Source organism: Ischnura elegans, chromosome 11 (genome assembly GCF_921293095.1).
Source record: "Ischnura elegans chromosome 11, ioIscEleg1.1, whole genome shotgun sequence".
NCBI classification, from domain to species: domain Eukaryota; kingdom Metazoa; phylum Arthropoda; class Insecta; order Odonata; family Coenagrionidae; genus Ischnura; species Ischnura elegans.
The window spans coordinates 99,053,449-99,077,045 of record NC_060256.1 but is presented as its reverse complement, the minus strand read 5'-3'; the positions used below and the strand labels follow the sequence as shown (position 1 = coordinate 99,077,045).

At 39.7% G+C, this 23,597-nt stretch overlaps 1 protein-coding gene and 1 non-coding gene across 3 annotated transcripts in view; one reads left to right on the top strand and one right to left on the bottom strand.

Moving 5' to 3' along the window:
* The window catches only part of LOC124167583 (nephrin), a 952,155-nt gene that overhangs the window by 390,674 nt on the left and 537,884 nt on the right, over nucleotides 1-23,597 (top strand). The window lies entirely within an intron of this gene.
* Trnaa-ggc lies at nucleotides 4,595-4,667 on the bottom strand. The gene has a single exon. It is a non-coding gene; the product is annotated as a tRNA-Ala (tRNA).

Sequence of the window (23,597 nt, the reverse complement as noted above, 5' to 3'; positions counted from 1 at the left end):
ACATCTGAAATCTACAGGCAGTCAAGCAGTAACCACATCTAAAGATGAAGTTACTAATGCCTACGTGTTTCTGAATTGATGGTTTTCTCCGCGGATGGCATATTTCTTGTAATAAAAAATCTATTTGAAACTCAATTCCACCGCCGCCAAAAAAACGTTGCTTGAGAGTAGGTTGGGGAAGTGAGGAAGATGATAGAGTTTATAGGTGCAATGAAAGGGGTCTTATTGGGAAATGAAGAGGGAAGTTCATGAAGGGAGGGCAGGCTGACGGAGTAATTCGCAAATGCTACAAGCAAACTTGATCGATTGAAAACTTACATGCGTAGTATTGCAAAGCAAATATAAGTATACTGCAGCCCTTCTTTTTCCCCAACCCCAACATAATCCTCTACCTCCCTGAGGGTCTTTTACCTCGGGTCCTTCTTGATATGTCCTATGGGCCTTTTACCTTGATGCTCCTCTGAGGACTATTCCATCGAATTTTCCTTCCATTTTTTGTTCTTTGTCTCATAACGTGGCCAAACAACCGTGTTATTCTTTTGCGTATAATGATCCATAGAGCTATTTTTTCTCCTGTCCCTAAAGAAAAACAACTCTTTTTTTCACCCTACCCTTCCATTTCTGCTTCAGCATCCTCCTTCAGCCCCTTGTCACGTAGGCCTCTACCATTTTCTGATCACTTTTTTCGATGGTCCAAACCACGTAGTGCGCCTACCCAAAAGAACGTTTTCACATGCTGTTTTTCTGATCTCCATTCTTAAGCTCTTCAAAAATAGTAGCGGCCTCTTAGCCATGAAAGCCGCCTTAGGTTGAGCTATTCGCCGCTTCTTGTCTTCCGTGTTTCTACCGTCCCAGGTGATAGTGCTCTCAAGGTACGTAAATGGCTTCACTCGCTCCAATCTCTTCTCTTTGAGGCGAACGTTGGCCACAGTTTTCTGTGGTCCGTATAAGGATATCTTGGCAGGAAGTCTTCCAATTTTTCTTCTCGTCTCATTTAATCAATCTCTGAAGCACGTTTTCCATATTGGTCATTGATTCTTATAGATATTCCTTGTTGCTTTCGGTGGTTTTAATGCCGTCTGCGAATCACACCATATTTGTTTCTCCTCAATTCACCTTCATCCCCTTTATTCTTTATTCTTCTATCTTTATCTTCCTTACCTGTCCTTTATCGCTTCCCCAATGTACTTACATATAGAAAAGCGCTGGTGATTGGCAGCATCCTTAACGAACCCCTTTGTGAATTTCTCTCTCGTTCCGTGCGTATATTGGCCACCTACTAGTAGTAGTTCTACGTCAACTTAGGCATCTCTACCAACTCTACAGAGACTACTTTTTTAGTTGCCCCTATAGAACTGGTTGATGATGAGTCTATCACTGATACCTTGTCCAAGTTTTCCTACGTATTTAATACCTTTTATGTTCGGCATTATCGACAGCCTTTTCCAATTCCACGAGGGCTACTTATTATGCCTTGCTTACGTGGATAAATTTATCAACCTGTAGTCACAGGCATATAATTGCATCCCTTGTTCATCTATTCTTGATACTTTGGGTCGGTAAATTCGTGGAAAGAACCTTATGATGACGTATAAGAGGAAAGCTAATGGATGCCCTTCAGAATTTCAAAGGCCAGCTTTAGCGGCCTTCAGGAAAAATATGCTTCGTAACTTGATGCCTTATCCTTCCTTTGATAACGGGGCGGACGCAAAAGTGGAAACACTGGTCGTAAAACTGGTCTTCTGTGAATAAAATGACTGCAACAAAGGAGAGAAGAGCTAATTAACTAACTGCAGGTTCGGTAAAAGCTACGAATTTGCGTTGTAATCCAAAAAATGTGTAATCTCTATTCGTAATTTGTTAGGTCTTCTTTAATGAATTTTCGCTTTGAGTTGGTTTTTGGGTACCTAATTTTAATTTCTTGGAGTTATTTTTAGCCATAAGGAAGCTACCTTTGTTACTTAATCTCGAAAGTAAGCCCCTTGATAATCCGCCTTTAAATACCAAATTGTTTTTAGAGCGTCTAAATTGAAAACGTGATAACGAATACTTTGAAGACTAATGATTGGCATCGAAAGATGAACATTAGTAATCGTATTTTTAAATCATTGGATTTTACCGTGGATGATGTTGTTTCTGTCGTGAAAACGTAAAGTTGATTCGTAGTTATTTTTATATTTTTAGGTCATAACAAGGAAACGAACTTTATGCTGGCTTAAAAGGGAAAACTTCCAGAGGCCCATCGGTTTTTCAATTGCCAATATGTTTGGTAACATGAAGCCTTATCCTTTGATGCGGGCAGCCGCAAAAGGGGAAACACTGCCCAGCCGTATCTTCTATTTATAAAATTTAACAGCGGCGAAGGGGAGTGTTAGAATAATATCAGGTTCACGTGTTCCCTGAGCTCAGAGCCATTGTGTTCGCCCACTTCTCTGTGGAATTCAATCTATCGGGATACAATGGCCGTGTTTATGTTTCCATCGCGTTGCCTGGTTACCCGCATGGACGCGCGCCTGCTTCTTGAAAGATCGTTGTCAAAGTGGAAGGGTGTGCGAAAGAGTGATTTTTGGTGGTCTGCGCATGCGCACATTGTTGAAAAAAGGAAATCGCCCACTCCTCAAGAACACGTTGCTCATACCCACGCTATTTTTCAAAGAATAACTCGAGTTTTTATCATTAAATAGACTGAATGTGGCAATTTGTAAGTTAGATTTGAGGCTGCAACTTTCTGTGCCTTCCTGGTGTACTGCAATAATGAAGCTCGCTCGTTACACAATTTAATTAGTTTCTAATAGCTAACGTCTCCGTGGCTTAGTCCACCACCACGTACCTGTCACAAATGGACACGTTTTGAAACTACTTAATTATAAACTCAACAGAAACCTTAATTAGAAACTCATTAACATGGATGTGTAGACCACTGGAGAACTGCAAACATGGATTGTGAAAATAAAACATCCAATTGTAACCACATTTTTTCATGCATCAAATTTAAAAATTTCCAAAACTTTTTCTGCAGTAACAGAATTTCTACACCTTGTCAAAATTTGTCTTTAAATTTTTTTCTCACTCCCGTGCCCGTCCACTATTAAAACACAAAAAATGTGGCCCATTGCACAAATTTCTCCGTAAATATTTTCATATTATCAATGGAATTACATCAAATTAAAATAATAAATTAATTTAGGTCATTCTTCTGGAAGTCACATATTTTTTTTATGGATTGAATGAAAGGTGAAATTTTACAGTGAAAAATGTATCCCCATTGAAGCTAGTGGCTGAAATGGCTTGTGGCTAGGGCTGAAAAAGAAGGTCAGACACCGGGATTGGATGTAATTAATTTATACGTATCCAAATGCTTTAGTTATATTGATCTTTTTTTGATTTCAAGCGTGGAAAAAAGGGAAAAAACAAAACTTGGAAAAAAATCAATTGATGCAAATTCTGTTTAACAAACAGGAAAATTTAATAGGAATTTATTTTGTGCATACATTCTACAATATTACTCCATTACCCCCTGCGACAGTACTACATCCTTTATCGATAACACAAGGTCCAATTTCCTTCGTAATGACACAGTTAAGAATAAAGTTTTTTTTTTACTATGTAGGTACACGGTTAATTTTCATATCCTACTTCTCTCTAATCGCCTATTTCCTAATACTAGAACGTCTTGCTCGATCATAAGATGTCATCCGAAGTGAAGTGATTATACATTCTTCGTTATGTAACTCGAAAGCAAAAATTTAAGTTTTTTTAAGCACCACTATTAATACTCAGGCCCTCTGAAAGGTCGCATTCACTTCAAAACTGTTTTCGGCAAACCTTTCCGGAGAAGAGGTTGAGGCTGATCTATTCTCCCTCCTGGGCTCTCCATCCGCTTATCTATCCCATCATGCCCCTCGCGCGGTCCCGCCCACCTCACCGACCCGCCCAGCTGTCCTCAGGAATAGATGGCGAAAGAAAGAGAAGGGAAGGATGGTTTATGCCTGCTCTTCCCTCGTGAATGACGCCGCGGCGAATGGGCGGGGAGGGGACCGGAAGGGCCCTTCCGAAGGCCCCGCCAGAGAGTGCGCGTGCCAAATTAAGACCAACCGCCTCCGTGTCAGACGATGCCATGCTAACTATGAGGTCTTAAGGAAAACGATTGGGTGAAGAACATGGCACGTACCATAAAAGCTGAATGTTTGCGGATTCCATTCCCATTGCATGTTTAGTCCTTTCTAAAAAGATTTTTAAAGCATTTTTTTTCAATAATTTCCCTAGGAATGCTGAAATCAGGAGGAATTCTCCAACGAAAACCGGAGGAATTGCCGGAAGCCGGCCTCTGTGGCGTCGGAATAAAGTCCTAATCAATCCAAGAACTAAAAGCCTATCAAACATAGGGTTGCAGGTTCGAGCCCCATCTATGTGTGTTACCCCTAGCAAGGTTATGTGTGTTTGTGATAGTCCATCGCTGTCGATTGTTTGAATTCCCGGAAGTCCTCCGAAGTCCGTGCTATTGCGGGTAGGAGAGGAAAAGTAATTACTTACAACACATAAATAGGATTGAATATAATACGTCAACGGATGAAGTTCGCCATGAAAAAATATTTGACTTAGCCGGGATTCGAACCCGGATCTCCTGATTGCCGGTCAGGTGTGTTAACCAGTTCCACCACAAAGCCATTTTCTCAGAGCGAACTTCGGGATGGATCGCGACCGTGGGCGTGACTGCGTACAAAGACACTTGTTCCTGCAGTGCTTAGTGTTGAGTATTTTTAACCCTTCAGAGCACGCATCAACAGGATAATTCAGGGGCGATTATTACATTTCTTACAATGCTAATAAGGAAATCAATTTTTCGTTTGCAGGGAGAAGGTTACTCCGCCTAATTCTCCAATTGGCTGATCTCATAAAACCTTCAAATTCCTCTCATCTTTCAATCCTTCATCACATGCCCTTTGCCTCTCATCCTCCGCCTCACTCTGCCTGTGACTACCTGCTTCTCAGCGCTAATTTTCATTATTCCTCCTTTTTTTCTCGTATTATCATTATTTTCTTATTATTATTATTTATTTCACGATAAGGCCTATTAAATTCTACCGTTTTCTACCCAATGCTTTCAAAACAGTCCTTTCCTACTTTCCTTAGCATTTTCGCATTACTCCAGCGATCTATGCACTTGATCTTCATCATTCTTCCATTGCACCACATTTTGAAAACTTCCAACCTTCACCTTCTGTCATTTTCCAAGTGATGCACAAATCAGGACGAAAGTTAATCGGCAAAAACGGGAGGAAAATCGAGAGAGACAATACTTTTCTTCGTCCTAGGGCCAAAAGCTTAGCTACTTTTAGTTTAATTAAGAAATTCGATATTTCGTAATCAAGAAGAAGGTTCTGCTGCTGCTGCAGCAATAACATTCACTTTTAAGGTGCAATCACCTGATTGAGGCATTGTGGATGATTGCAAAATTCAATTTTTACTAATTATTTATCGCATCTTAATCCACCGTGCCTTTCTCTTGTGCTATTAACTTTCCGCGGTGGAGAGGCTTGCGCGCTCAAATGACCGCTAAAATTGCACTCGTGGGATTATTAATCATGCTTTCTTAGGACCATCATGTTTTAGATTTGTGAGGTGGAAGGATGGTGGGGACAACTGGAGTGATGGGATTAAATATACTGGTTAGGAGGAAGGTTAACGAGGGATAGATTTAATATTAAATGGGTAAGCGAATGGTAGGTATGGACCAGATTAGCAACAGAATTCTAAACGAAATAGGAGAATTCAGTTAGGAGGAAAGTTAACGAGGGATAGCTTTGGTATTAAATGGGTAAGCGAATGGTAGGTATGGACCAGATTAGCAACAGAATTCTAAACGAAATAGGAGATTTTAGTTAGGAATGCGGAACGACAGGGGAGAGAAGGCAGCAGAATTTTGCAGGATAAACAATTTATTCATCATAAATACATGATTCAATCATCGAGATGTTGTTTAGTTGGAAGCTGGAGGAAGGATGAGTGATGTTAAAATCAGTGAGGTTCGCGGATGATCAAGCGTTGATTAACCAGTGAGCGAGGGGGCTGCAGGCTCTAGTGGATGCGTTATGCATGCGTTGCGAGGAGTATGGCATGAATATTAATCTCATGAAGACCTAGGTGATGCGGTTTTGTAAAGCATCGCGAGGGAGGAATGTGAGACACTAGATAAAAGTAGGTGGGGAGAAGCATGAGCAGGTAGAGCAATAGAGAACTATTTAGGCCGTACGTTAGAGGAAAACGGATACAGTAGTAAGGACATAAGGAAGAGAATTGCATCAGCAAAGTAGGCCTTCATGAACAGGAAGGAGCTTCTGAGAGGATCGTTATGTAAGAGTTTAAAGAAAAGGTTAGTGAAGAGTTTGATCTGGAGTGTAGCGCTCTACGGTGCGGAAACGTGGACACTTAGGATGGAGGACGAGAGAAGATTGGAGGCATTCAAGATGTGGGTATGGAGAAGAATGAAGAGGGAGAAATGGACGGAGAGGAAAAAGAACGACGAAGTGCTGGATATGGTTGGCGAGGAGAGGCAGCTTTTAGATGAGATACGGAGGAGACAGAAGGTATGGATGGAAAGAGTACAGAGCAGATGTTGAAAGCAGCGTTTGAGGGTATAATGTTGAGTAGACGAGGGAGGGTAAGGAAGAGAACAGGATTTTTAGATAAAATGAAAGGAGTAGACCTTATTGAGAATTTAAGATGGAAGTACATGAAGGGGGGAGGCTACTTGAATCCTTCTTAAATACTCAATGGAAACCTACCTTAATCAATATCGCACTTTTTTTTAATTCCGCGGTGAACAGGCGGAGAGGACCGGAAGCAAGAAAGGCCCTTGGAAATGGGGGGCGTGGGCTAAATCAGCGCCGAGCGCATGTCAGTTTTTTTACGTCAAAGGGATTCTTTCTCTAAAATCTTAAAAAAACGAGCTGTTAAAGAACTTGGCGCGCAGTGTTTACCTTTGCTTGTATACCCGGATTTTCTGACCCGCAAGCACACCCGGGTTGCCGAATACCCACGTGGATAAAACTGAATTATGTGGCATATTTATGCATATAAAGATATGGCTGAACGATATAATAGTTACCAGAGTAAACCCTAATCTTTGGAGGTTGGTTGTTGCAAATGACGATGGTTATCGTTGTGGAAAAAAAACAAACTTGTCTGTTTTATGTGAATTTCGAGGCAAATTTTACGGTTCCTTGTTGTTTACTGATACTCCAAATAATATATTTTCAAGTAGGGATAATATTTAGTGATGATAATTTCCTAAATAAAAATGTACAACTCATTCCATATTTAAAGAATGGAAGAAATAAAGCACGTTATTGGATTCCTTATGTGCTACATCTTTTCTACAATCTGGGTAGTAGCAAGTCAATCTCCCTTTGGACCTGTGCACTACGCGTTGCACTATCAATTGAACAATCAACCGCCCCAACCGTTTCGCCGATAATTTGATGACGTCATGGCGTTTCGTCAACGTTTCGTTCGTCCTGCCGAGAGGGTCTAAGGTACTTTGTGCTATTTCGCGGCTCATTGCTGTTTAAATTTTTTACACCCTCCCAGAATGAGCATTGTGTCTCCGAAAGAGTGAACGGGTCGTAGCTCTAATGGCGCTATCAACTCATGAAAATTGCCGCCAGATTCTGCATCTCTTTTAAATAAGTAAGTTACGAGGGTATAGCTTCTTGCGGATGATTTTTTTCGTCTTTTTTCGTTCGTCCAAGAAAATCATTTGGTATGTCCTCTCCTAAAATTTCATTGTGTTATTTGATAATTCTGTTTATATTTGATAAAATTCTTTTTCTCTCTTACAATTGTCTAAAATTCATACTCTCTTTTCAGGTAAGTGTAGTCCAGTGACCTTGATGCTTGGATATGAATATTCTCTGCTCCTGTTTTAAATACTGTGAGTACATCAATCTACCACCAATGTACAATTATCCTGGTCTTAAATAGGCACTGTTTTGTAAATAGCAATCAAGTGACGTCATGGGTCCGAATTTATGATGGGAACAAAGTTCAATGAAAGTGTGCATGAAAAAAGCCACATCTGGTGACCGACACATTCGAAGTTGAACGACAAGTTGATTATGTTGCTCTAGGTCAAAACTTAGTTCCTGGTATGCTCATTGCAAAGCGGATCTCAACGAAATGATCTTTGGTTTTTTCTCTTTATAGAAAAATCTTCCAATTTCGTCGTTAAATTAAGGAATGGCTTCGCTAATAGTGGGCCCCGTCGTCCACATGGCGGCGTATTTCTCTATCCCCTTCCTTCCAGCCCCATCCTCTCCCTGGAGACGTCAATGGGCTCCGATCACAGCGGATCCTCCCTCCTTTTTTCCTTCCCATCTCCACTCTCCTCCCAGGGTGATCAGGCGTATCATTTGAATTACTGGGTCCCGGCCCCGTTGTATTCTTTAAAGGACCTTCCCTTGGGCCCTTAATCAATGCAAAGTGGATCCTGCGTTCTCTCATTTCATTCCATTTAGCATTTTTCCTTGTAGCATTTGAAATCTTGACGAGGAGGTGATAATTGTCTGCGGCAGACGTTGGAGCAGTTAGTTTCGATTTCTAATATTAGGCGTTTAAAACCACACAGTTAGGTACAGAAATTAGGTATCGAAAACAAACGAGATAAATTAGATACTTAGTACTTAGTGCATTTGATTTTCCACTCGATGTCTGCACAGAACAGAGACTCACTCGTTTCCCGTGGCAACTAGATTTTTGTGTTTTTATTCTAGCAATTAACTTTACCTAACTCTGTTGAGAAAAAATCACTTCTACCCGTTGGTTCCCAACCCACTCATATCAGAAAAAAGTTTTATGGCTTTTTTGATGTAAAGCAAAGGCCACAATTTACCTTTTGACCTCATAATGTGGGTTGAAACTCTAAATTTAATTTCCCCCTATCGGGTTTCCATGCTATAAATTTCGAGAAGTCTTAATTTTTGGTGAAAACGTCATTTCCAAGGTTTATGGGCATGGGATAACAATTGATCTACTTTTACTAGAATAAAATGCAATCGCAACCTTTGTAAGTTCACAAAAGCCAAAGTGTGGGCAAAAGAGAAGCTTTGCTAGCAAGGTGCCAAAACTTGGGTTTTCAAGGATACCCTAGTCAATGATTCAGTCCTCATACCCGTATTTTCAACTTTTTGACCTCCATGGGTCACGTGTGGGTCAAGTGGCACTTAGATTTGTTCCTCACCATCTAGAAAACCAGCAAACCAAATCATAGGATTACCAAAGTCAGTAAGAACGCCCAAAGATCCCTCATGTCAATACAGACTTATATGGTGGTCAGGCTGCGTAAGTACTTAGCAAGTACTAGAAAAAAAGCCAACCCTCAAAAGGAAATCGAAATAAAGAGGAAGGGATCTGAGAGATGCTGTGGCGATTCAATGAATTGCCTAGCAATGTGTAAGGCATAAACATGCGAACATTCAGTTTTATATTAGTAGAGGGAAGTGGTAGTGGCACTTGAGTAGTTTCAGTTTCCGGCCGCTGATCCTTTACTCATTTTTTTCATTTTGTTGCGTGTCATCTGTGGTAATATCTCTCCCACCTTTTTTCCCTTGAACGCGCTTCCTCGGAAATATAATATATGGCATTATTTCATTCATTTGCATACTTTATTTGGATTATAATAATCCTCGGCCAAAAATGGAATGGAATTATGCACAAAAAAAACTCTTTTGGTGGGGTTACCATTCGATACAAATGGCAGCACAGGCAAAAAAATCTTCGCATCACGGCTCAGAAAAGTGTTCATTATTACAAAGATATCAGAACAGAGCACAAAACCTGATCGGTGCATAACAAAAAAATGGAAATTCTTTTTGCAAAAAATATGGATGCTTAAATTTCTTATGAAATCACTCTTGCATTCTATTTTTTTTGTCCTTTATTTTTAAATCTTTCTCTTTCCACCATTTCTCACATCGCTAGTTGATCGGCCATGTTACCCACAAAGCAGATATGTGGGTATTCTTTCAATTCAAGTATCTTGGGTTCAGGCATCTACTAAATGGGATAAGGAGGCGATCGCAGTGTGCTGCGGCGATGGGATGGTCAAGCCGAATGAAAGAGAGGGCAAGTGGAAAAAAGCGAACCCTCGTATGTAAAATAGGAAGTGGGGAGGGGGGCAAGGGGGAGGAGGGGTGAGATGCGGTGGCGAGCGATAGAAAGCGATAAGGAGAGGGTGGGAAGGAAAAGGGACGGTGTATCCTCAAGGGCCGATCCCTTCAGAAAAGGGTCCAATCCTGCGACAAGTGGTCGCGTCCTCGTCCAGGGTAAAAAAACCCATCGGCTTCCAACAGTCCTTTCACTCACTCACGGGATAGAATAGCGGCGGGTGTAGTGGTCCAGCAATGGTGATGGGGAAGCCAATCTTCAGTCAAGTCCCCTTTTGTGTTCCCGAGTGATCGATTAGGTATCCTGCGCCGAAGAGGAGTACCAATTGGAGCTAAATCCAGAAAAAAATCCCTCGCTCGTGTGGAAAAAGTGAACGATGGAATGTTCAGGAGTATTTTAATTCAATATTAAACTACCCAAAAACGGCAGATGTGCTTTTTGAAATGGGTGGAGTAAACAAAAAAATATTAAGACAAGAAAAAATTTAACTGTAAGCTAAAAAGAAAAAATGCCTAAAATAGATGATCATGTGCATATAAAATGGGAGACATTTGAGGTGGGCTGACTGAGAAGGGAGGATTAAAAAAAGTAGTAGTAGTGGTAGTATTGAGTGTTCGGGTGCGTCGACGGCTAGGTCCTTTTGAACCACTGCCAAGTCATTTGATTCAAATCCTTTATTCAAAGGGTCGTATACGCGTAATTTATTTACAAAAAATAAGTAGGAACTTTTATATTCTTTGGCTACTTTAAAAAAAGATAACGAACAGATGAAATCAAGGGAGAGTGATTGGGAGGTCAGTCGAGTTGACGGATCAAGGAAGATCGTAGAATAGGTAACGCCGGTTCATGCGTGTACTTGTTCATGACTCTGAACACCTCTCAAGTGAACTCTTCTCAACCGTTAGTAGCTAGTTTAGACCTCATTGATTCCATAAAGGTATATTATTATTTGCTTGGAAATGCTATCATATCTATAATGTTCACTTCATTATTCCTTAGATCGTATATCGTTAATCGTTTTCAGGAGAATTTACCCATTTGGCTTTACACGAAACAGTCAATTTCTAAATTCTCATGGTTTAACTGTGGGGAAAACAATCGCTGGATTAATGCATGTTCTGAAAAATATACTGAATAACTACAATTGTTTAGTTTCGCTGTCCCTTTCCTAGCACTTAATCCCAAAATAATCATTAATTACATTGAACTAAAAAATGATCATCAATACTGTTGCTTCTCTTTAACTAAAAGTGAAATATCAGCAATCGACAAAGTATAAATAAGTGTATTTTTGCAGCGCTTCTAGCAGAAATGTGGACGACGAGAGAGTTGTGTTGGACCAGCAATGGTGATGAGAAAGCCAATCTTTAGTCAAGCCTTATTTTGTGCTCACAATTGATCGAATATCCTGCGCCAAGCACAAGTGCCAGTTGGAACGAAAAATGAACTAAAAAACACACATTTCCTCCACCTGGTTGAAATGAAAACAAACGCAAGTTATACTCAATTCATGTTGATGCGAATTCATAGATTTAATGCGTCAATATTTGCTAGAAAATGGTACATTCAATTGTCTTCATCTGATTACGCCTTGGACTACACCATTTCCTGCACCAGTGATATCCAGTCATTTCCCATTTAAGTTAAATAAAATCAATAATGATAAAAGCTATATTTGGATCAACGTTTGGTGGGACCGTCATTGCATAGTTTGATGAGATTATTGAAAATATTGAATATTTTCATAAATCCTGCTTCTTTGTCCTAGCTCTAAATTCCTCAATAATGATATTATTTATGCAAATTCTTTTTTGGCACCAACAGCCGAATGTTCCGCAGTAAGTTTTAATGATAGGCCTGCTGAATATTTTTAAAACGTAAGCGTGTTATTTTAGGCCGCTTGGAATAAAAGTTAAAATGGGAAGGATGTTATTGAGGTGGACCGGCAATGGTGATTGGAGGCCAATGTTTAGTAAAGGCCAATGTTTTTTTTGTGCATCCAATAGATCAAATTTCCCACGCCAGAAAGAAGTAGCAGATAGAGTGTAACTCAAATGGGAGAAAAATTATCTTCACTTGCACATGCTTGAAAGGAAAATACGTTGAAATGCGACCTAGAGACATAACGCCTTAAATAAGCAGTGGATAACTGTGAATGGCTGGACTTATCGTTATCGAGCATTTAGTGTCTCAAACTAACTCGTGTTGTGCTCAAACAACATCCTCATCCTTGTTAGGTCGATCTTGCTCTCTACAGATCATTAAAAATGTTGGCGGTGAAGACGTGAAAATAATTGATCCCACGGAAATCTTACAACAAGTCTTTTTTTGTTTCCTACTCTGTCCTGGTCACCTTAGAGCTCCGTCCACAGTAATTGAAATTAGTGTTGCTCCTTTCGTTGGCTTTGCCTATCGTCAGCATGACCTTCATTTCTTACACCATTTCGATTTGAAGCTCAAAAAATATCTTTCTAGTCCACCCAGTATTTGATGCAAGTGGAAGCGATTTACCTTGCATATAATAAAACCGACAATTATCAGGTCTATTTAATAAATATTATAATTATTTTACTGTCCGTTCATGTTTAATGAGTAATTTTTATAAAATTTTGCACACATTATAGCGTAGTACAGTAAACCATAACCGTGTGATTTATGAATAAAGAAAATGTTACGTTAAGGCTGTTCATTCATCTATCATTCTATAATCAAATTTTAATCCTTGCGAGTATTTTGTGTAATTTTTGCTCGCTTTATATAGTCCACAAATGTTTTTCGTTTGATTTCCATTGATACCATCAGATATCATTACATATGCGGAAAAAAAACGTTACTGGATGCGTAAACACCACTTTGTCAACTTGATAGTGTCTTAAAAGGTAAGTGGTACTTTTAATTAGCTTGCTGTTGGTTAAACTGCAGTAAGGTCCGCTAAAAAGTTTGAAGAGGATCTTCCTGGAATAGAATGAAAAGTTTTGTCCCCGAATCTTTTTCCCCATTAATAAATCTCGTCGCCGGAAGCCACGCATATTTAACGCCTAAAAATCTCTCCTCCCTTTCCCCACGAGAGCCCCCAGCTTCCGGCCTCGCTTCTGAGGACGCAAATAGGATGGCGAGGACGCGACAGCCTGCCTCTTCTTCCTAATGTCGTCTTTCAGATCTCGGGCCGCTTTCCCTAAGGGTTACGTTTCTGAAGCGCTGGAGTGGCTTATTAAACGTGCAGCGACGTGTGTCTGGCTTCACATCCTAATTATTGAGAGTTAACTTCCCCATGTTACGCAGTGAGAAATTTTGTATCTTTGTATTTTTTCAGCATAGAACTGTGTGGCAGTAATTATTAATTTTTTCATCAGTCTCTTTTATTATATTAATGGCAAATTACAAACTCTTTCGGTTCTTCTACCCAGCTCCTTTGATCTTTTTTCAATGGCTTTGTCCAAACATATTGTGATAATTTTCACTGATTTAAAAGTGCATGAGAGTTGTTAGTTACCACTCACCAGATCGCACCTCAAATAAGAGGTAAGTTGCTCATGAAGAAATCATCTGCCTTAGACGGGATCTCCCGATTTCCAGTCAGGCATGCTACCAGTTACACCGCCAAGCCGAGTCTTCTTCCAGCGCGAGTCTCAAATTGGGTAACCCGATCAAATTGTTGACGTCTCAAGTGCACATTGTGGCACAGGACACGGATGTAGTGCTTACTATGCCTTCGTTGGAGAATAAACGTGAGCATGAGACGTCAACGACTTCAGTAAAACATTGCTAAAGGGCACAGATAGACGCGGAGGAGAACCCGAAAGTAACAGCCGAAAACCCTTCTGACTTCCTCGTAAATCCATTTTGTCAATTACTCTTGGTGTCGACACTAAGTTAAAATTTTGAGATTATAACTCTATTATCAACCCATTAATTTTGAATGCGAAGGTAATTTCTCGTGGGGTCTATTAATCGTCTTTGCCCACCGGAGTAGCGCTTTCTTTTTTGCTTTCACTTTCGTGGGTGCTGAGCATCCTGAGTTTCCTTGATGGGCTGTGGTGGAAGGGGGCTGTTTTGCAGAGACCACCGGAGGTCAAGGGTGAAGCAGAGCGGGGGTTGGGTCTATGATGTAAGAGGGCTGCTGCATTGTCCGGCTGCATTTGAGCCGTGGGTGTGTTTACGACGCTTTTTGCGCCCGGAGTGAGCGCGAGGGAGGGAGGAGTATCCCGATGGGATGCGGAAGCACCGGCGGGGGCGTGGGAAGAAGCATGAAAGGAGAGATGCTCAATTTACGGGACGCGCAGCGGGGAACTTGGACCGAAGATTTTTCTCGCCGGCCGGTAGAGGCGTTGGTGGCGGGCAGCGAATGGAACGGGTGAGAATAAATAGTGGCCGCGGAAATAAATATGTTTGCTGCATGCAGAGACAGAGAGAGAGGAAGTCCAGTCTTTTATACCTTAGCTGCGTCCCTTCTCATTCAGGTTGTTTTGCCTTGCATTAGGTGTGCCGTGAGTTATATGGAGTGGCTTCTTTTAATGAAAACGTCTAGGCCACTTTATGGTGAGGAAAAAATGATTAAGGCCAAAAAAACGCAAACAAATGTGCCATAACCACGCCAAAAAACTTTTGCGTTATATGCAAAAAAAATACCCTGAATATATACGTGCAAGAGCGATTTATCCGATTCAATTCATACGAGAAAGATCGGAAAGGCAAAATCCCAGATCACGTGATACCTTTGTAATCTGTTTTGCTTATTCATCCGAAATCGTTTGTATGCATAATATGCACTGTATACTCAAGCTAGTAGAAGAATCATGAAGGACATATTTAAGTTTTTCAACAAAATCTATTTACTAATATTTCACACGTTAACATTTTCGGATTTCCTAATATGATGATGAAGTTGGGAATTTAAAAATGCTGGCCTAAGCTTTTGGCCACCACGTCACCGTCTTGGGTGCACTACATTGTAGTTATTGCGTAATAAAAACAGTTTGCCCTTACATAGGCTTGTGGATCTTCAGTGAACAGTTCGAAACAGCGGAGATAGAACTGTGAGAATTATAATGATATTCCTTTGCTTGAGATATATAGGTTAGAACTTCACTTTAAAGGATTTCTGTTATTAAAAAAATTGGTGTTTGCCTTGGGTTCAGAATGGACGGACGAAAACATGTGGTGCTCGAGGAAATAAATGTGTTTGCTCTGTAGGCCTGCGTGCTTCCCGGAAAAAGCCCTTCCTTACTCCATGGCAAGTGTCCTCGACTCTGCCCGTATACGGTTCCTTCCTATTTTTCTTCGTATTATGTGCGCCATGAGTTATAAGGAGTGAAGTTTTTGAAGCGAAAACGTCTCGTGAAAACTCTGAAAAAAATCTTGCACCTTCTGGATGAGTTAAAATGAATAAAACAGTAAATTGAACCACACTTTTGCAATATGTATGAAAAATTCATCTGGATACGCAGAAAAATCACAGAATAAGCGTAAATAATTTGGATTATGGGCATACGACCAGGATGATTAAAATGGCAAAAACCTAAAACACGTGATCCCGGATAAATCTGCATGAATTGCTTGAAGCTTAACTTGATGGAATTCCTTCATGATAACAGAGAAAGGAGAAGCAATGGCTCTGTAACGTCGCGTCCTTGATGTTGGGCGTTATTAATTATGCCATGTTCCTTGTATTATGCATTAATGTTTGAATTGTATTTTTATTTGTATGCATGTTTATGTTTATATTGCTGTTTTGGGAGTTGAGGGCGCTATGGTGATGGAGGAGTAAATAAGGGATTGTTAGGAAGAGAGCCATATTGGATGTAAGAGAGAGAATAAGGGTCCCCGCGCACTGGCAACTTTTTAAAAGCAACTATTTAGTTGCTCTATGGAAGTTCAAATGAAACACACGGCATTGAATGTGGCCCCGCGCACCGGCGACTTTTTAGTTGCCGCAACTAAATAATTGCGTCCGGACCTATTCTGAGGGTGATTAAATTGTTGCCGGCAGGAATAGATCGCGTGGGTGTTTACCTAACCCCGCGCACTGTCAACTTTTCAGTTTCTTGAAGGCACTTGTTCGGAGCGCATCATGGGAAGTGTTTTGCAGGACGCGTTTTGCAAAGGTCTCATAGTTTTTAAGTTTTGGGATTTTTACGGTAATTTTAATTACTGAACATGCTCTGGATTGTATTTGGAGGCCATATATTTACAACTTCACTTACTTCCATTATGTAAATGCACAACAACTTCAGAATAATTTTACTCACAAAGTTACACCTTCCCTTCATTTAACACCTTTCATTAAATTTTCTCCATCTTGATTTTCTTTATACTCTTGAGATTCTTCGAAATTCTTTTCTTCACTTTCCTATTCTTCTCCTTTCTACTTGTCCAACTACTACTGTTTCACTGCACATTATACATGGTGGACCACGGATCTCTATTGTAGAGACTATATAATGCTGGCCTTGGAATTTCTCTCATTCCATCTACGTTTCTGATCTTGATTAATATCTTTTTCTTCGTTCAAGTCGTCACCTTCAATTGTTTCAATCATATCTGTTGTTGGAAATAGGATTCCTATTTAAAAACACCCCATTGGGTAGGTTGATGTGTCCTTCCGCTTCGGTATGTGCGTTACACCTTCACTCGACGCCACCATTTCTTTAATTTTTTCCTTCCGTTCTTTCTTCCTATTTCTCAATTTTACTGCAAATGTTGCTCCGGCCTCATTACCTTTTGGGATTATTTTCAGTACTTTAATTTATTGAACAAGCCCTGGATTGTATTTGGAAGCCATAAATTCACAACCAACGGTCATATACCCTTACAGAAAGATTCGGCAATCCATGTTAAAAATCGAGTCTTTAGTTCTACTGAGGCGGCGCCAATCGTTCCTGCAGCGAATTTGGAGCTAATCTGCACAGGTGTGGGTTACTCCATAGAACCACTTATTTTTCGTTTAAAATTTAATGCTGAAATATAATCTTAATGTTCTTCTTTATTTTCTGGTTCAGGCTCTTTTCAAGTCCTTATAAATTTCACATTTTTTAAAACTAGTGAGCATTATAAAATGAAAGTTGTTTGAATGAAGCAAATTACAATTAATATAAGGCGGAAATCATGCAAAATTCATTCAAATTTATCATGGATATGATAGAGGAATCGTACTTACATGTCAAAGATAAGTAAGTGATTCTGAACAGAGGATTACCAAAAACAAGAAAACAATATGTATACCCAAAGATTCCACAGTATTGAAATCGTGATGGCAATCCAAAGAATGCTGTACTGCAGCCAGTGACGTAACTAGGAATATGCTTGGGGGGTGGGAGGGATGAGATGGCATGGGGTGGGAAAATTTTTGAAAAGTGACATGCCTCGATATACATTTCACATCATTTTGGCGCTAAAAATTAAATTTAAGCAGATAAAGTTATTATATTTCAATACTAGGTAATTTTTTAAATATCTTTTTTTTCCTCTGATGGCTTGGGGGGGATCTATCCCCTCACCCCCCATATTTACGCTACTGACTGCATCCCAATCCTTCCTAGCTCGCGTCATATTTTATTTCCTTGAGTTTCCTCCTCATGTGTTTCTCGATCCAACATAGTTTCTTTTCAATAGTCTAGTCTCCTTTCCATGTATAACTAGATGGATGTATCTCTTCCCTGATATCTGGTCCCCTATTATATAGCCACTCCACCATTTTTACAGCTTCTCTAGTGCCCAATTTGCGATTAAAGCTATAGAAGATCATTCCTGGTACCTACGAGGCGTGTTTTATAAGTAAGTATCGTTTTGACATAAAAAACAAGTAAATTTTTTAAAAATAATTTATTCACATGAAAGGCCATACTTCACTTTATTTTCTGCATAGTTTCCATTACTATTGAGGCATTTATCGTAGCTTGGGACCAGCTTTTGTACGCCATCGTCATAGAAGCCTGCCGCCTGATTAGACAACCACTGCTTCACGGTCGTTTTCACTTCGTCATCATCGGAATGGCGCTGACCCGCCAGATGCTTCTTCCAGTGCATAAACAAATGGTAGTCGCTCGGCATAGATCGGGACTGTATGGAGGGTGGTTTAATTGTTCACAGCCAAAAGAAGTGATAAGGTCTTGTGTTCGATTTGCTGTGTGTGGACGGGCATTATCGTGGAGCAAAACGACACCAGCACTCAGGATGCCACGCCTTTTGTTTTGAATAGCGCGGCGCAGTTTTTGTAAAGTCGCACAGTACGCTGTTGCATTGATTGTGTCGCCGCAAGTCAAAATATCAACCAGCACCACACACTTAATGGCGGGACAGCGCCATTCCGATGATGACGAAGTGAAAACAACCGTGAAGCAGTGGTTCTTCAATCAGGCGACAGGCTTCTTTGACGATGGCATACAAAAGCTAGTCCCAAGATACGATAAATACCTCAATAGTAATGGGAACTATGCAGAAAATAAAGTGAAGTATGGCCTTTCATGTGAATAAATTATTTTTGAAAAAAATTTACTCGTTTTTTTATGTCAAAACGGTACTTACTTTAAAAACATGCCTCGTATATAAACCAGATTTATTTAATTTGATTAAGATATCTATTATATTTAGGTGATTGAATTTGTGATCATTTTTAAGTAACTTGATAATGAATTGGAATTAAAGGCAACAAAATTTTAGATCAAACGAAAGTTCTATGAACTTCTCCTACCAATTTTACATACAGTATAGTTTATCTAAATTACTATAAAATAACTATTATAGTATTTGTCCACAGGGACAAATACTGTACCCAAAACCTTTTGTTCCTTTGCTTATTTTTTCGCCGTCTCAAAATGAGCGCAGCAACACAACTTGCTTTCACGAGATCGATTGTAAACTGAGCTAAGGGGCAACTATTTAATCGCCAGTGCGCGGTAGCGAGCAACTCTTGGGTGAGTAAATTGTTTAGTTGCCGGTGATTAAAGTTGCCAGTGCGCGGGGGCCCTAAAGCTCCAGAGATTATAGATGACTATTATTGTTTGAGAAACAAAAAAAAGGAGTACGACATCACAGGCACGTTCCACATATGTTAATTGATGGCATGATGACGATGCCTTGTATCGAAACCATTCGCATTAGTAAGTAATTATTGAACCTGCTATTGCCTTTCCTTTCTGTACTATAGATCTAGCTTTTCATGCTACCTCGAAAACCGCCTCAATATGCGTGTGCTAGAGGGTGGTAGTACCCCAGCCGTCAACAAATTAGAGAGAAAATGTTCTGTAACAAAGTTCCAAGTAGCATTTATTTAAGTCCTCTATTGCTCAGAGAAAAAATCAATACCCATGAAAATCCGTTCGGCAATATATGTCTCTCAATTCATCGAATTTGTTGGACCTGGGAATATAGTACCGTGGAGTTAGAGAAGTTGGCTCCAGAGAACCGAATGAGCAACAAGGATGAGAATATTGGTGTAAGTTATACAAAATTCGAAAGAAAAAATAATATATTGGCTTTTTAAAAGAATTTCTACGAGTGGTACAAAAGAATAACTAAGCTTTTCCCTGAGGTATGTATCTCTTCGTTCGCTGTCACTTTCTCGGGCACACAAAAGAGAAAAGGGACAGGGGAGCGGCCGCAGGGGGCCTAGTGATCCATTGATATTGGGCAAATCAAAAATATTACTGACACGGTTGCCCAACATGCCCAAATTCTTATGTTTTGATACTTAACACTCATCAACCCCAGTGAAATGTCATATTTGGTAGCTGGTATCCTTTGACAGCGTTTAGGTCTCTTCCCCTAAGTGACTGCAGGAGATACCGAGAGCGGTCTATCATAGAATGATGCCATTTTGCTGGACGAATTTTTCAAATGAATTAGAGATATAAATTAAGCCATTTGGATTTGCTGAGAAAAGGGGAATTAAATTTCAGGCAATCTCACAGATGCAGTTAGTTGTGCTAAGATGGCTGGAGGAGCATTATTATTTATTCATTAATTCGACACTCAAGATTTTCTTAACTGAGCATAGATTCTAATTGCAGCATTCAAGTCACCGTGAGTTTCATAAACTTTGTTAAAATAAATTGCAGCAGAATAATGAATTATTTAGGACGTTTAGCTGATTGTTGAAGTATACATTTTCAATGAGCTACTGAAACGTCCTACTTTCTCTACACATGAGCGCATTTGTCTTTCTCATTTTCGGTGGTGGAGGAGCTGGGGGACTAAGTTGTTCCGCATATTTTTTTTATTTAATGAATCTGTTTTTAATAAATTCTGTTCTTTGAGAGGACGCAACGTAGCGCATTGCAATGGATGCTTATAAATCAGCTGAGCAGAAAGGAGTTGGAGGCGGGGGAGAGCGGCTGCTATCATTGGGGGTGGTATGAAGCGATGTCCACGTTCCATTCGCTCACGCAAGAGGAGTGGAGGGGGGAAGTCAGGAAGATGAAAGCGTCAAATTGCGCGCGAACAAATGCGAGCTTCAAAGAGATGGGAAAGAGTACTGTGCCCCATATAACTGGCACTGGATTGCGCGAAATTACAATGCATACAACACCGTTAACCGAGAAAAGTGGCAGAACAAAAAAGAAGTTGAATCGCATGCTCAATAAATTCATTGGATATGTGAGAAACATTAGGCATATAAGGGACACTTCAGAAAAGCTATAAAATGCATGAAAAAAGCATTAAATAACAGACGAAAATCGTGAAAAAGTGCAGCATGAGAGCTAGATACAGAGCAGTCATAGTCACTTGAGTTCAATATTTTTATGAATGAATTTGAAAGAAAAATCAAACAAATATGAAATTTTCCGGAGTCAGCAAAGTTAGATTAGTTAAAAAAAACTGTAAAAAAGAATAAGTGATATAATGACTTTAAAAATATTCAAATAAATGGTTAGAAATAAGAACCAAACGTTATTTTGAGTCAGTTATGCCTCTGACCACCGTCTTCCTCGCGCACCGAGGTGTTGCCGACGTGGGACTAATCTGGCACCCACTTCCCTGAACTGTGGCTTTACGACGAGTGTACTCTACGACGAGTGTCACAAGGACACACATGCTATGAGACTCCACGTATCGCGGGTTTTACTGATACGTTGACGGGTTTTCCAATGCATCCAGTGACAGGTATTAAATTTGAAGTTATTGCTGCTCTATTACGAAACATTTCGTGAGGCTATAATATGGAGTTCTCGGAGTTGATCTGAAATAAATCTGTCATTACGTAACTACCTCGTTACGTAATGACAGATATATTTACGTACGTACATTATATCACTGCCTCCGAGTCTCCAGCGTCTCACAGCCTAATTTATTTGTTTAACACTTTCTGTGCGCCTTTAGAAGTATGTTTGGTCATCTACATCGATATGGTTTTACCTTACATGTTAATTTTGCTTGGAAATTTTATTTTCATCAAATTAAATGGTCACGAAGAAGTCTCCAAATGTAAATGAAATCTATAGAGATGCATTTAATTTAGTGACCAAGCCGACTTTCCTTAGCGATGCTGAGCTATTGCTTAGAATGCTGGCCTTAACTTTTGATTTCAACCCTTTCTACTTTGAGCGGTCTTCTTTTGACTAACTCTGAAAATCGAAGCTCATTTTATCGACATCCGAAAATTCAGTGAACGGCCAACATGCTCGTGATTTAATTGTGTAAATTTTAAGTATATATATACTTACAGTAGGATAATAGATGCAACGAAACAGGATTTATAGAGTAGAAAATGTTGGTAGTGTTGTAGACACAGAAGAAGAATGATAGAAAATATAGCGCATGTGGAGTTTGATATATTAGCTCTATTGGTGGGTCCACGCGTGGAAAAAGTCCTCTCTCATTCCAAAGAGAGTTCCCTCGTCTCTTGGCCCTCATTCGCGGCTCCATCCTGCTGTGTCTCGCACTATGTGGTTTGTGTGTCGCAAGATGCTTGGGGTCCAGTTTTTGAAGCGAAAATTTTTAGGGGAGCATCAACTACCTTTTTAGGTAAAATTAATAAAAGGCTAAAAAACACAATTGCGTCATTGGTTCGCAGAAAAAAAATATGAGGGGAAATCACAAAAACATCCGAGTTCATTGAAACATCGGCGATTTTGCAGCTTCCGTAATTGCGACCAAGATTAAAAGTGGGAAAAATACCACATCACGTTATCTTTGGTGGCTTTGATTGGCAGATCCATACGAGAACGTTGGCATAATAGCTAGTTAACTCAAAGTTTATATTTCAATTATTATTTAATTTATTACCAGTGAAGAAGAGAAAATTTAAAAACTTTAATGAAATCTATTTATTAAAGTTTCACTAGCTAAATATTCTTCCTACAGTGATGCTGCATTTGATTACTAAACGGCATAAATCCGTAGGTGACCCTGTATATTTTACTGGGAAAGAAAAACTGCAACTCATCACTTCGATTTTTAATTAATCATTGCCATCATCAGTCTTCGCTCCTAAGGCTGATTCGACGTAGCTTTCCTCTCAATTCACGCTTCAGCAAATCTTACTGCACCCTATAAGTCTCTGCTTTGCGTAACAATAATAATGATTTTATTCCTCTTAGCACATATAAAACTCTAATTGTATTTTTTATTGCTCATATTCCATATGAAACTAGAAGTATGGATAAACAAAAATTATGAATTTGAGACTTGAGACTTTCGCATCACTTTAAGATTGCCTAGGTACTTAATCATTTTCAAAGAAATTTTTAATTGGCTTGTGCTGCATTCATTTTCCTAACTTTGACACTGGAATTTTAGAATGCCAAAACATTAAATATAACAATTATACACAAGATACATATATATAGGGAAATTATACAAAAATAACTAAAGAAAAGGTTCAACACTCCATATTATCCCATAATCGCTCTTCCTGTATTTGCGGCAGCTCTAATTGTATGCATAAATGAGCAATAACTCGACGTCAATACTTCAACACCTTCTTTATTCATGGTGAATATTCAGGAAATATTAAAAAATACTGGTGAAAGAAACGTGAAAATATATATATTTTAGAAAGATGAATATGGAACTCTACCTAATTTATGCAATAATCAATTTTGACGGTGGTTACGACAACGGAATGGACTGCAAAAACTGGATAGCGCTCAATGGTAATGGATATATTGGCTGTGTGAGAGGGAACCCATCCCCTCACGGAGTAAATCAATGTCGCACATTGAGTACTCTCTTCCATAACTACGGAGAGCTGTGAGAAGGTCAGAGGCGCACCAAATCGCGTGGGAATGGAATGTGTAGGTAGCGTTCGTATTACATTAATTTTCCGGGAAGACTTGAATAGTTTGGTTATAACCCTTTTCCAAACCCACCATTCACACAACTGTGGACGAGTCTGAGGTGAGCTTTGCTCGTACCTATCTTAACATGTTAATTCTTCAGTGGACAGCCAAGAGGCTGGATCACCATTCTTCCTTGTTCTTTGCCATCCTCTGCAG